The 15,533-nt window shown below is 37.8% G+C and overlaps 1 pseudogene; it reads right to left on the bottom strand.

Moving 5' to 3' along the window:
* Window positions 1–335: 335 nt before the first annotated feature.
* Window positions 336–1,570, bottom strand: LOC125913674 (phenylalanine--tRNA ligase beta subunit-like; annotated as a pseudogene).
* Between the last annotated feature and the right edge of the window lie 13,963 nt (window positions 1,571–15,533).

Here is a 15,533-nt window from a genome sequence, read left to right as displayed (position 1 = left end):
TTATCACTAAAAAAAGTTTTTTAAGTAGGTTTTAAATGTTTGCTTCTACAAAGGCTGGGGCTTCACTGACCCTTGTACTAAGAGCCCAAAGGAAGAAACCAGTGTCAGTGCACACACTGGAAAGAAACAGCATGAGACAAAGGGAAAGGCAGCCAGCAGAATCTGGAGGAGAGTTGTAGACCCACCAGAAGGGACATGGCTCCCCTGATCATAGGGCCCAAGTGAGGGCAAACTGGAAGCTGATGTCAAAACCCACTGTAGAGTATGCAGACTGGTAGACACTTTTAGGAGGGCTTTCATTCTTTTTCTTTTCACTGCTTTCCACTTAATTAAACATTAAAGCACAAATGGATGTCCCCTGTGGGGACAAATAAAGGACATCAGGGGAGGAGAAGGGAAGCCTCATGGAGAGAATCACCCAACAGAGACCCCTCTTCACAAAACGGGCCCGATACTGATTTCCAGGGAGGAGCAGGACAAGGTTAGCTCAAATTTGGTGATGACATCAGGATGAAGGACTGACCCTAAGCTTCCTGATGCTTTGATCGCTGGCAAGCATCTCGATGCATGCCCCAGAAGGAAGGGCCTTCTGATGCTGTGATCACACCATCCCCCTTCTTTTCACCAGGAGGCACATGAAGCAGCTGTATAATTCTGTCAGAAACCCACGGATTATTTCAAACCAAGGATTCTTACTGTAATAAATAGCACAGAGATGCCTGTAGTTTCTTTCATCTACGTCTCTGCTAGCATTTTTTACTACAGTGTCAGAGATTTGTTTTAGAGGAAGGGCATCATATAATTTGTGGCTATGGTCTTTAGGAGGCCAGGAAGAAGGGCAATGTGTACCATCTGAAATTAAATGGCTGTAGGATCACTTATATGAACTGCCTTTGTTGCAGAGATGTCAAAACCAAGTTTATCAGCAATACCTCCTTGGGGGCACAGACGAAAGCCGAGTCTTCAGTGAATCCAGCAGCTACCCTGTCATGTCTTAGAAGTCCTTTGAGCTTGTTAAGAGGAAACTGATTAGTTACAGTGTATGTTTCTGGGAGAGCCACCTGAATGTTGCTATATCCATAAGCAATAGCTCCATCTTTTACAATATCACATGCATGGATAATGTCAGTTCTGGTTGGAGAGATTTCAATCTCAATCCAATTCCCATAACCTATGACTTCTGACTTTAAATCCATCCCAGTCAGAAGTTTCGCAGGATTTTCTGGAATTGCTCTGGTTCCAACATATTTGTTAATTGGATCAGATATCATCATCTCCTTTCATTAAGTCAGTTCTGGAAAGGTATGTGATTTTCCATTAGGAAAAACCACCTCAGCTGATTCAATTGTGAATTGATTCTCATAATATTCACTGAACATGGTGACAATGACAGCAAGAACTATTTTTGCCTTAGTAAAGTCAGTTCCTGTGCATTCAGGGAATCCATTCTAGTATTTACTGTTAATTTGGAGTTATTTTCATTGATGATAGGCCTTAAAATGACAGCACCATTGCTATCATGGACAACTGGGTATAGTGGTTTATTTCCAAAGATATATATAAATAACATTTAAGGAGGACTTTCATTCTTGATCATGTGTTTGATTTTCATTTAACTTCTTTGTTGTTTCCATCAAGTCCTGAGTTGAGAGAACCTCTCTTGCTATTTTTGCATAGCAAACTCTGACTAGAGTAGATATGGCCATATAGCTACAATTGGCAGTTATCTATCAGGTAAGTAGAGAGTTCACTAATGGTTGCTACTCTCAGGTAAGTCCCAAGGACTCTCACATAGGTTTTCTCAACACATGTGATAGTGATATTCCTCTTTCAGTTGAAAAGCCAAAGCACAGAGAGGTTAATTACCTTGACCAAGTACACAAAGCCAGCCAAAGGTAGCTGGGAATTCACTGACACCAGCACTAAGAGTCAAAGCAAACAACCAGAGGGGCCAGGACCCCAGGTCTCAGCTGCCCAGTCTTGAGTTTCTGAGAAAACAAGATTGAATGCTGTTCTCCACAATTTATAGGTATCCAAACGGATACAAGATTCATAAAGATGACTGGATGGAAAATGTCCTTATTCCTCTTGCAAAGAGGAAGTGTGATTAATATAAATAAGGGAAGGCTGAGATAAATTAGCAACTTGGAAAACATAAATGAATTTTAGAATGGATCAGAGAACGTAAGACTCAAGGGAATATGGAAGTTATCCTGCCAAACTAAATGGAGATGCTGAGACACACAAGGATATAATGGTATAATTATTTCTGCACAACAAACTAGTGAGAGAGTATTGAATTCATTTCCCTATGTCCAGACTCAACACTCACACTACCCACACCCGGCATTTAGAGCATGCTCCACCAACTATGAATTATGATGAAGAAATTTTCATCAGAGAGAGAGAGAGAGACAGAGAGATACAATTATTTTTTTTTCCCAGGGAGTCCAGACTCTGGAGGACACTACATTTTATTGTCAAGGGAGGATGTGAGGACAAAGTCCCTGGATAAATACATAAAGGAGATTCTTTAGCTGTTGTCTTAGGCAGAGGACCAGAATAAATCCAACAACTGGTCCATTTTGTTTCCTGGAGCAAGATGTGTGACTCCAACATTTCAAGCCCTCGATGACAACTTTAATACTATTTCCAAGTTCAAAGGTTTCACTTTCTTATTTGCTATTTCTAAAGCCCTGGGCCTCTGAGCCTTGGTTTTGTCAGGACAAGACTCAGGCCTCTGAGGAGTGTGAAAGCAGATTCCGTTTTCACTCAGATCAAAGTCTCATGTGAAAACATGTCCAGGGGTAACTCAATTTTCTCTTAAACCTACTCCAGTCAGGAGCAGCTTTCGTCAAGGTCACCAGTGACCTCCATTTTGTTAACCCACCACTCTGTTCTCGGTCTTTATCGACTGTTAGCATCATGCAGCACAGTTGGTCACCCTCCTCCGTGAAGCACACTCTTTACATGATTTCCAGCATGCTCCTCTCCTTAGTGTTCCTTTCTTCCCTGGCTACTCCTTCTTGTTCTCATTTGTTGATCCCTCCTGTCTCTTCAATCTCTCAAGGTCAGAGGTGCCCAGGCTTCCATCCATGAATACTTTTCCTTCTCTACCAAGACTTCGTCCAGAAGTGATCTTAGCCTGTTTTATCATCTATACATATCACCTATGGAGTGAAAACTTCCAAATGTGATTAACTCTACCTTCAAAATATAGCCGAACCACTTTTGACCACCTCCCACACTACTCCCATCATCTCTTGCCTGAATTTTTGCAACAATAATTTGTGTCCACTCTTGCCCTTTATCATTAGCTTTTTAAGAGACAAGGCAGACAACAAAACAAAACAAAAAACAAAAACAAAAACAAAAACAAAACCATGGCTTCATGCCTCTGCACTCCTGTGGTTACTTATCCCAGAGTGAAAAACCAAAGTCTTCGTTCAACTTCTCACCTGCCATTTTACCCCTCTGATTCTGATTCTAGCTCAGCCTACTCCGGACGTACTGGTCTCCACCTCCTCCTCACACGTGTTAAATTCAACTGAACCTCAAGGCTTTTCCACTTGCCATTTCCTCTGCCTGCAGTGTTCTTCTTCCAGATACTGCAGGCTTGATCCTTCATTTCCCTTAGGTCTCTGCTCAAAAGTCACCATGTCAACAAGTCTTCCCTGGACCACCTATATTTTATAGCAGCTCCCCTCCCTCCTCTGCACTCTCATGCACCCCTTATCTCTATGGCAGTTATCACGATTCTACAAACCACCAAAATGCTCTTCTGTTGTCTTTATGTAAACTCTATAACAACTGGGATTTTGCTTATTTAAAAATTTTTTTTAATGTTTATTTATTTTTGAGCAGGGGGGAGGGCAGAGAGAGAGGGAGACACAGAATCCAAAGCAGGCTCCAGGCTCTGAGCTGTCAGCACAGAGCCTGACGCAGGGCTCAAACCCACGCACTGTGAGATCATGACCTGAGACGAAGTAGGATGCTCAACTGACTGAGCCACCCAGGCGCCCCAGGATTTTGCTTATTATAATTTTTTTTACTATTCTTTTTCTACAACATCAAAGGATTTGTGGCACATAGTGGTTACTCAGTAAATAGTTATTGAATAAAAGAACCAAATTAGCAAATCTTGTCTAAGGATCTACAATTGAATTCAGGGAGCAATGCACTTAAAGCCACCAAGAAGAGAGGGAGTTTCTGTTCCCCACACTTGACTACTTGAGAATCAAAGCTGCCTTGATTCTTCCATCAGTACTTAAGGCTCCCTAAAGGATTCAAAAACTATTACAAGTGAATCACATCTTATGTAATTTAAGGGCACTGAAGTTAAGAGTTGAGGTCCTAGATCCAGGCTGCCTGGATCCAAAGCTCAGCTTTATTTCTTACTTGTTATGTGTCCTTCGGCAAATAACTGAAATTCTCTGTTTCTCAGATTCCTCCTTCCTCTGCAAAAGGATGATAATTGTAGTACCTACCTGATGAAGTTATTGTAAGGATTGAAGAAGACATATTACATTTAAGGTACCTAGAAAAGGACGTGGTACATAGTAAGTATTTAAGTGTTAGCTCACGTTCATTCACTAAGAGCATGTTATCCAGATAACATTGCTTTTTGTTCTCTGAGAAGTTTTTTTTTAGGAAGAGGTACATATATACCATATATTCACATATACATAGATAGTGTGCATACACATGTACATGTGATCTATATGATTAGTTACAGAGATATGTGTGTATATATATGCACATATGTAAATATATATGTATGTATTTATTTATATATTTAAATATAAGCTTACTTTCTTCCTGTGTCTTGTCTCTTGTGTCCCACATAAACCATGAAGCAGGTCTCAGTACTTCTTTTCTTTCTTTCCAAAGATGATCCACTTCACCAAATATTAATGAGCAGTATAAATTTTACTTAATATTTAATAGGGGTCTTGGAAGAGAGGTCTTATATCACATATCATGCCCAAACATGAAAGGTCTTCCTTAGATATTTCTCTTCTCCCCCAAAATTGCTCTTTGGCCACACCATCAGCCAGGATTCTCCTTTTCACATTCCCATGCAGTTCCCTGCCTCTTCCATGATGACTTGGCCCATCATCTAGGCCCACAGTGCCCTTCACCCACCCTCAGCCTTTATGTTGGCTCACCCCATTTTCAGCAGGAACTCCTCTAGAGAGCTGAATCTTACTTATATCTTACTCTTACATGCTGGACACCTAGCAGAGGGCCATGCTCTGTGGGCTACCAAGAGAATGAAGACATGGAAGAATCTTACACATGGATAATCTTCTTTTACAAAGAGGAAAATTGAGCCAAGAGTGTCAATCAGTCTGTGGATCAGCCAAAAAGAGACCTCAGATTCTCCCGCCCTCCTCTGCTCCCATCCACTATGAAGACCACACACATCCAGTTCCAGCCTTTCCGTTAAACACCTGGAATGACTCTGACTTTCCTGTCTGCTCTGAAGATCACTGTTACTCCAGGAGCCAGTCTTAGGCCACGCAGAGAGCAAGCTCTCTTAATAACTGCTTCTTTTATTTCATTTCCTACTGGGAAAAACTAATCAAACATGTAGGAAGCTTAAGAATATTCCAAGGTGATTTGATTGTTCACTGGTGGCCAGTTTCAAGAAATGTACACTGATGAACACAAACACCATTCTCCCTACCTCCCTGTACAGGCTTTGTCCAGCCTGAGCAGGGCCAGGGTCTAAGGGAAAGTGGCCCAAGAAATAGTTGCAGGAAACCAGTCTTGTTTCCTCCTTTTATCCAGAAAAGGGGGCATAGTTGGTGAGGGCCTGGATTGTGACTATTCTCTGTGATTCTTTTCATTTCTCCTTCCTTCCTTCCTTTCTTTCTTTCTTTCTTTCTTTCTTTCTTTCTTTCTTTCATCATAGTGAAGAATTATTTTGCATGAATGAGAGTAGAGATTAAATATCGACTCCTAAGGGTTCTTGTTTGGGCGTATTTTAGGAAGGCCTTTTCCTTCCTCATTTACATGGGGAAATCACAATGAGCCTCAATACTCTGCTTAAGTGGCACATCGTAATCCCCTTTCCACCTGTCCCTACAAGGCTGATCCTTGGCTCCTTACTGACAACCTACATCTGGTATGTGCATCCATACTCTGTCACTGCTCTCCATTTGCAGGCTGCACGCCCTCACAGACATTCAACTTCTTAAGGGCAGCATCACACTATAGCCAGGATACAATCACTAGCCAATAAATGTGGTTGAATACATACACAAATAAAAAGCATAAGCAGGTTCAAATTACGTCTCTGCTCTAAATACTCTTTTAATATAGATATGTGTTGGTACACTAATCTAGACAGTAGACATGATAATCCCCTCACTGACCTCACAGGATTATTGAGATTATTAAATGAAATGATAGATACAAAAAAGCTTTGTAAAGGTAAAATGCCATACAAATATAAACAGGTATTGTTAAGGAATATAATAGTCTACTTAACTTTGGTTACCCAAAAATCACTCCAGGAACTTTTTTTTTTTAATATCATCCAATATAAGTTTAACAATAAAATAATTTAAATAGGAAAACAGCTGAATGAATTCATTCAGAAATGTAAATAATTTTAGCTGAGAAAAGAAACAAGTATTGGGGGGTGCTGGGGTGGCACAGTTGGTTGAATGTCTGACTCTTGATTTCAGCTCAGGTCATGATCCCAAGGTCGTGGGATAGAACCTCACTTTGGGCTTGATGCTCAGTGTGGAACCTGCTTAAGATATTCTCTCTCTCTTGGGGTGCCTGGGTGGCTCAGTTGGTTGAGCGTCTGACTTTGGCTCAGGTCATGATCTCACAATTTGTGGGTTTGAGCCCCGCATCAGGCTCTGTGCTGACCACTTGCTCAGAGCCTGGAGCCTGCTTCAGATTCTGTATCTCCTTCTCTCTGCCCCTCCCCCGCTCATGCTTTGTCTCACTCTGTTTCTCAAAAATAAATAAATGTAAAAAAAAAATTTAAAAACTAAAAGAGATTCTCTCTCTCTCTCTCTCCCCCCTGCCTCTCTCCCTTACTCACGCACTCTCATAAATAAATAAATAAATAAATAGCATTTCTTTAAAAAAAGAAACAAGCATTGGAATTTGATGTGTTATATAGTATAGAAGGAGACATGAATAAGATTCATGAGGGAATTACTGGATCGTATGGCATTTCTATTTTCAATTTTTGAGGAACCTCCATACTGTTTTCCACAGTGGTCGCACCAATTTGCATTACCCCCAACAGTGCATGAGCACTGTTTCTCCAAACCTTTTCTGCAAATCTTTGCCAAATCTTTTCTCCAAATCTTCCTTGATGCTTGTTATTTCTTGTGTTTTTGAGATTAGCCAATCTGACTGAGATTTTTGCCATTTGTGACAGGAATGGACCTAGAGGGTATTACACTAAGCAAATAAGTCAGACAGAGAAAGACAAATAACATACGATGTCATTTATATGGGGAACCTAAGAAAACAAAAGATCAAAAAGCAAAAACAAACAGATTCTTAAATACAGAGAGCAAACTGGTGGTTGCCAGAGGGGAGGTAGAGAGGGGGTGGGTAAAATAGGTGAAGCGGATTAAGAGGTACAAACTTCCAGTTATAAAATAAATAAGTCACAGAGATGAAAAACCCAGCATAGGGAATATAGTCAATAATATTGTAATCATGTGTACGGTGACAGATGGTGACTACACTTATCGTGGGGGACGCTGAATAACGTATAGAATTGCTGAATCAATATATTATACGTGTAAAACGAATATAGCATTGCATGTCAATTATACTTCAATAATGAAAAAAATTCATGATGGGAGAGGATAGGACATGATAGGATAGATAGGAAAGAAGGAGAGCACAGTAAGAAGTTGGAAAGACACACAGGCAGGGCAAGAGGAAACTTGAGTAGATTATTCAGTCCGCTCACTTCATCCTCACGACCACCCTGTAAAAATGGCAGTACAACCCAATTTACAGATGGTAAAATCCAGCAACCTGGAGAAGGAAAACAAGTTGAAGGAGGGGACTTTAAGCTCCATGAGGCTAGGAGCACATCTCCTTAATGCACATCCCTGTGGTACATCACAATTGCTTAACACACATTTTTAAATAAAGGAACGAAGTCTGTCCAGCTGGTAAATGGCCCGGCCAGAATTTAAACCACAAGCTGATTAGCCCTAAAGCCTATCGGTTCTTTCCACTATACTACAATCAAGTTTATATTAAGAGTTTGTAATTTATGAAAGCTACAAGACCAGCAAAATTCAGAAAATGGTATAATTGTCCACATCTGTGAAATAGAATAACTAGCAACCACTGAATAAATATAAATATAAACATTAACACTATGTCATAGGTCCTAAAATTTCCAGAAACAGGAACGTGTTCTATTTATGATAGGGCGGGCACAGGATGTTAGTGGGTGTTATTCTATTTACTTCTCATAAGTGCCTGGCTTAAATGTGAGTTAGAGAAGAGCAGTTATCCCAGAGGAGCTCCATTCCAGTAACAGATGGCTATATTTAAAAAATCAGTTTATTGATGCATAATTTACATGAAATAAAATGAACCTATTTTAAGTATATTCATTATGTTTTAGCAAATGTATATACTTATGTAGCCACCACCACAATCAAGACATAGAACATTTTCATCAACTCCCAAAAGTTGTTTTCGGATGTTTTTCAGAAAATTTCCCCTCTTCACTCCCCACTCAAGAAAAGCATCATCTGATTTTTGTCATTATAGATTATTCTAGACAGTCACATAAATTGAGTCATTATGTAATGTTTAGTCTCCGACTTCTTGCGCTTACCATACTAATTTTGAGGTGCATTCAAGTCCTTACATACACCTAAAACTTATTCCCTTTTATTGCCGTTGTTCCCTTGTGTAGATCTACAACAATTTGTTTATCCATTCACTTGTTAATGAATATTTGAATTGTTTCCAGGTTTGGTTATTGTGCATAAAGCTGCTATGAATATTCACGTGCAGGTCTGGGTCTGGATGTATGTTTTAATTTCTTTTAGGTAGATATCTAGGAGTGAAATTTCTGGGCCTATGGTGATAACATACTTTCCTTTATAAGAAATCGGCTATTTTCCAAAATGGCTGCACCATTCTACCACCCGCTAGCAAAGCATGAGAATTCTATTTGTTCTACAATGTCAACACTTAGTATTCTCAAAAACTATTAGCCATTCTAGTAGGCATTCTAACTGTGGTTTTAATTTGTAATTCCCTGATGATGGTGGGCATCTGTTATGTGTTGGATTTTTCCCCCAAAAAAGATACATTAAAGACCTAACCTAACACCCAGTATTTATAAATGTGAACTTATTTGGTAGTGAAGTCTTTGCAGATGTAATCAAGTTAAGATAAAGTCAAACTGGATTTTAGTGGGCTGTAAATCCAATGGCCAGTCCTTACAAAAAGTTCATGTAGATATACACTCTGTGCCACACTTCTCTGGCACACACAGAGAAGAATGTCATGTGAAGATGGAGGCAGAGAATGGAGTGATGTATCTACAAGTCTAGGAATGCCAAGTGTTGCCAACAACCACTTGAAGCTAAAAGAATGCTATGGAACAGCTACTTCCCCAGTGCCTTCAGAAGGAGCATAGCCCTACTGATGCCTTGATTTCAGACTTGTAGTGTGGAGACCTATGAGAGAATCAATTTCTGTTCTATTTAGTCACCTAGTTCACAGTACTTACAAGTGCCCTAGGAACCTGAAACAGCATCTTTACATGTACCAATTGGCTAATCATATATCTTCTTTGTGAAGCCAATGTTCAAATATTTGGCCCATTTAAAGTAAGATTGTTTATCTTCTTGTTATTGAGTTGTATGTGTATGTATATATATATATATATATATATATATATATATATATGCATACATACACACTTCTGAGTACAAGTCATTTATCTGATATTTACTTTATGCATATTTTCTTTCATTCTCTGGTTTTTCTTTTCCTTAACAGTGTCTTTCAGGAGCAAACATCTTAATTTTGGTGAAGCAAAATTTATCTATTTCTCCTTATGTCTCATGCTTTGCGTCCTAAAGAACACTACCTAACTGAAGGTTATCGTATTTGCTTATCTGTTTTCCTTTAGAAGTTTCATAGTTTCAGCTCTTCTGTGTGGGTCTATTATCCACTTCAAGTCATTTTGGTTTATGGTGTAAGACAAGGATCAAGTACTTTTCTTGTCATATGAATATTCGGTTATTCGATCACTATTTGGTAAAAAGGAGTCTTTTTCTCCATGGAGTTGCTTTAGCAACTTTGGTGAAATTTGATTAAACATGCAGTCATTCCCCATTATCTATGGTGGGTATGTTCCAAGACCTCTAGTGGATGCCTGAAACCACAGACGTACTGAACCCTATATATACTCTTTCCCTGTGCATACATATCTAAGGTAGAGTTTATAAGTTAGACACAGTAAAAGATTAACAACACTAATGAATAGTAAAAAAGAACACTTATAAAAACATACTGTAAAAAAAGTTATTGGAATGCGGTCTTCCTCCCTCAAGATATCTTATCATACTGCACTCGCCTGTCTTCTTCTGGTGATGATGTAAGACAATGCCTGTGTGATGAGATAAAGTGAGGTAAATGACGTAGACACTGTGATGTACCATTAGGCTACTATTGACCTTCTAACAATATGTCAGGAGGAGGATCACCTAGTTTCAGACAATAGTTTATTGTGGGTAATTCAACAATGAAAAGTGAAATTGGGGATGGGGGGCACTACTATATATGTGTGGGTCTATTTCTGGAATTTCTGTTCTGTTCCATTGAATAATATACTTGTATAAATTCTATTCTATGTTGACTACTGTAGTTTACAGTGTTCCAAAATAAAGTATTAGAAGTCTTCCAACTTTGTCTTTCTCAATGTTGTTTTGGCTATTCTAGTGGCTTTTTTTTTTTTTGTATTTTCATATAAATTTTAGAATAGGCTTGTCAATTTTAATGCTAAAAAAAAGCTTGCTGTGATTTTGCTTGGGACTGCATTGATCTGTGGTTCACTGGGAGAGAATGGGCACATTAAAAATACTGAGATTCCAGTCACAGAAATTAGGAAGAACAACAAATGACAGGCATTGAAATTGGAAAGAAAGGAGTAAAACTGTCACTTTATGCAGATGACGTGATACTATATATAGAAAACCCTAAAGTCTCCACCAAAACACTATTAGAACTAATAAATGAATTCAGTAAAGTCACAGGCTACAAAATTAGTAGACAGAAATTGGTTGCATTTTTATACCCTAATAATGAGCTATCAGAAAAAAGAAATTAAGAAAACAATTCTATTTATAATTGCATCAAAAAATAAAATGTAACCTAGGAATAAATTTAGCCAAGGAAATGAAAGACCTATGATCTGAAAACTGAAAGACAATGATGAATGAAATTGAAGACAACATGAAAAAATGGAAAAATATCCTGTGCTTATGGATTGGGAGGATTAATGCTGTTAAAATGTCTATACCACTCAAGGCAATCTACAGATTCAATACAAGCCCCATCAAAATGTCAATGGCATTTTTCACAGAACTAGAAAAAAAATTGAAATTTATATAAAACCACAAAAGACTTCAAATAACTAACGCAGTCTTAAGAAAGAACAAAGCTAGAGGTATTATGCATCTTGATTTTAAACTATACTCTAAAGCTATAGTAATGAAATCAGTATGGTACTTGCACAAAAACAGAAACACAGGTCAATGCAATAGGTCCTGGAAATAAATCCACACATATATGGTAAATTAATCTATGACAAAGTAGGCCAAGAATACAAAAGGGGGAAAAAGACAGTCTCTTCAATAAATGGTGCTGGAAAAACTGTACACCTCCATGAAAAAGAATGAAACTGGACCACTATCTTATACCATATATCAAAATAAATTCAAGGAGTGTCTGGGTGGCTCAGTCGGTTGGGCGTCCGACTTCGGCTCAGGTCATGATCTTGCAGTCTGTGAATTCAAGCCCCATGTCGGGCTCTGCGCGACAGCTCAGAGCCCAGAGCCTGCTTCAGATTCTGTCTCCATCTCTCTCTCTGTCCCTCCCCTGCTCTCACTGTGTGTCTCTCTCTCTAAAAAATAAAATAAAAACATTAAAAAATTAAGAATAAATTCAAAATGGATTAAAACTTGAACATAAGATCCCAAACCGTAAAACTCCCAGAAGAAACATAAGGAGTAAATTCTTGACATCAGTCTTAGCAATATATATTTTTTTGACCAGTGTCCTCAGGCAAATGCAACAAAAACTAAAATAAACAAATAGGATTACATCAAATTAAAAAACTTTTTCACAGTGAAGGAAACCATCGACACAACAAAAAGGCAAACTACTGAATGAGAGAAGATATTTGCAAATCATACAACCAATAAGGGATTGGTTAATAAATATATCCAAAATATATTTAAAAACATACACAATGAAATATATATTAAAAAAAACCCAGCCTGATTTAAAAATGGGCAGGGGATCTGAAGAGACATTTTCCCGAAGATGATATGCACATGGACAATAGGCACATGAAAAGATGTTCAGCATCACTAAGTATCAAGGGACTGCAAATCAACACCACAATGAGATATCACCTCATATCACTTGGAATGGCTAGTATGAAAAAGACAAGAAATAGCAAGTGTTGGTAAGGACATGGAGAAAAAGGAACTCTCATATATTGTTGGTGGGAATGCAAACTGGTGCAGCCACTGTGGAAAACAGCATACACGTTCCTCAAAAAATGTAAAATAGAAATATCACACAATCTAGCAATTCCACTTCTGTGTATCCATCTGAAGGAAAACACTAATTCAAAGAGATACATGCACTTCTATGTTTATTGTAGCATTATTTACAATAGCTAAGAAATGGAAGAAATCTAAGTGCTCATTGACACATTCATGAATAAAGAAGTGATACACACACACACACACACACACACACACACACACACACACACAGGAGTATTACTCAGTCATACAAAGAATATAATCTTGCCATTTGCAACAACATAGATGGACCAAGAGGGTATTATGCTAAGTGAAACGTCAGAGAAAGACAGATACCATGAGATTTCACTTACATTTGTAATCTAAAACAAAACGAAGCAAAACCAAACAAACAAAACAGAAACAGACTAATAGATGAAGGAAACAAACCGCTGGTTACCAGAAGGGGAGGAGGAGGGTAGCAAGCGAAACAGGTAAAGGAGATTAAAAGGTACAAAGTTCTAGTTATAAAATAAATGAGACATGGAGGTATATAGCATAGGGAATATGGACCACTTATGGTGCAGTTCATTTTATTTCTTTTTTTTTAAAGATTTTCTTTTTAAATAATCTCTTCACCCAACGTGGGACTCAAACTCACAACCCCGAGATCAAGAGTTGCATGCTTTTCTGACTGAGCCAGCCAGGCGCCCCATTTCATAATGTATAAAAATGCTAAATCACTCTGATGTACAAATGAAACTAATAAGATTTTTTTTTGTCAATTATACTTCAATAAATTTTGAGTTTTCTAATCCAGCAATATGGTAAAGCTCTTCATTTGTTTGAGTGTTTTAAAATTTCTTTCAGCCATGCTTTGTAGTTTTTGTTGCGCAGGCCTGGCGGTTTTGTAGTTAAGAAAAGTATTTTTTATTTCACTGTTTACACAGAAATACAGTAAGTTTTTGAATACTGAATTTGAATCCTGCAACTTTTAATATATAATGGGTTAATCAACTTTGCATTTCTTCTATAAATGTTGCTAACTTTTTTTTGCCAACAATTTGCCGATACATCTAACTTCTTGCCTATTTTGATTAATGTTTGACGAGAACCTGGAAAGAATGTGTAATCTGCTGCTGTTGGATTTGAGTTTTATAAAATGTCAGTATAAATTATTGAAAGAGGAGGGTTGTAATCTCTAAATTTAACTAATTTTTATTAATTTTTTATTAATTTCAGTGGTTTTATTAATTTCAGTTTTGCTTCATGTATTTTGAAGCTCTGTTGTTATGGGTTTAAATGTGTAGGTTGGTTATATATTCTTGACCCTTTTATCATCATGCAATGTTCATCGTTATCCCTGGCAATGTTTCTTGTCCTGAAACCTACTTTTTCTGGCATTAATATAGCTTCTCCAGTTTTGTTATGATCTGAATATTCTCATTATTTACTTAGACCTTATTTGTGTCTATATGTTGAAAGTGAGTTTCGGGGTGCCTGGGTGGCTCAGTCGGTTAGGCGGCCGGCTTCGGCTCAGGTCATGATCTCGCGGTCTGTGAGTTCGAGCCCCGCGTTGGGCTCTGTGCTGACAGCTCAGAGCCTGGAGCCTGTTTCAGATTCTGTGTCTCCCTCTCTCTGACCCTCCCCGTTCATGCTCTGTCTCTCTCTGTCTCAGAAATAAATAAACATTAAAAAAATTTTTTTAAAAGAAAGTGAGTTTCTTGTAGACAGTATGTACTTAGGCCTTAGTTTTAACCCAGTGTGATAATCTCTACCTTTTTACTTACACTTATATTAGCTACATTTAATGTAGTTCATTGAATTTCTTTTTTTTCCCCCCTCTATATTTAATGTGTGCCTTTCCTCAGGCTTCTTTTAAGATATTCATTTTATCACTGTTTTTGAGATATCTGACTGTGATGTGTCCTGGTCCAGTTTTATTTTTGTTTATCTTGCTTGATTTTCATTTAGTTTCTTTTCTCTGTGAGTTTACAGCCATCCTGAAAAAAAATCCATCCATTATTTCCTCAAATAATTTTTCTGCTCTCTCTCTCTCTCCCCTTCTGAGATTCTAATTGTATGTATATAAATCACTGAATATTGCCTCACTGTTTCTGTTACCGAAATTTATTTAGGTATTTTTTCTCTTGTGTTTCCTTTCGGGTAATTTCTACTGCTGTGTCTTAAAATTCTCTTATCTCTTCTTTAATAGTGTTTAATGTTATGCCTTTTCAGTGAATTTTAAATTTCAGATATCATAATTTTTCAACTCTATAAGTTCTATTTGAGGGGGGCCTGGGTAGCTCAGTCGGTTAAGCATCCAAGTGCAGCTCAGGTCATGATCTCACGGTTTGTTAGTTTGAGCCCCGCATCGGGCTCTGTGCTGACAGCTCAGAGCCTGGAGCCTGTTTGGATTCTGTGTCTCCCTCTCTCTGTGCCCCTCCCTGCTCACACTCTGTGTCTCTCTCTCTCTCTTTCAAAAACAATTAAACATTAGAAAAATTATAAAAAATGAAGTTCTATTTGATGTGTATACATATATACAGATACTATTATATACATATAATTATATATACATATGTATACATATAATTACATATATTAGATCAAGTCTTAAATATATTTATATATTTTTTCATTCTTCTTTCTCATGTTCAATGTTTTCTTTAAAAGACAAGCTTTTATAATAGCTATTTTTAAGTCCTTGTTTATTAATTCCATCATGCCTGCCATTTCTTATGTGTTTATTTA

This window comes from Panthera uncia, assembly GCF_023721935.1.
Source record: "Panthera uncia isolate 11264 chromosome C1 unlocalized genomic scaffold, Puncia_PCG_1.0 HiC_scaffold_4, whole genome shotgun sequence".
In the NCBI taxonomy this organism is placed as follows: Eukaryota; Metazoa; Chordata; class Mammalia; order Carnivora; family Felidae; genus Panthera; species Panthera uncia.
Note: the sequence above shows the minus strand (reverse complement) of the source record. Positions and strands in the feature narration are given on the sequence as shown.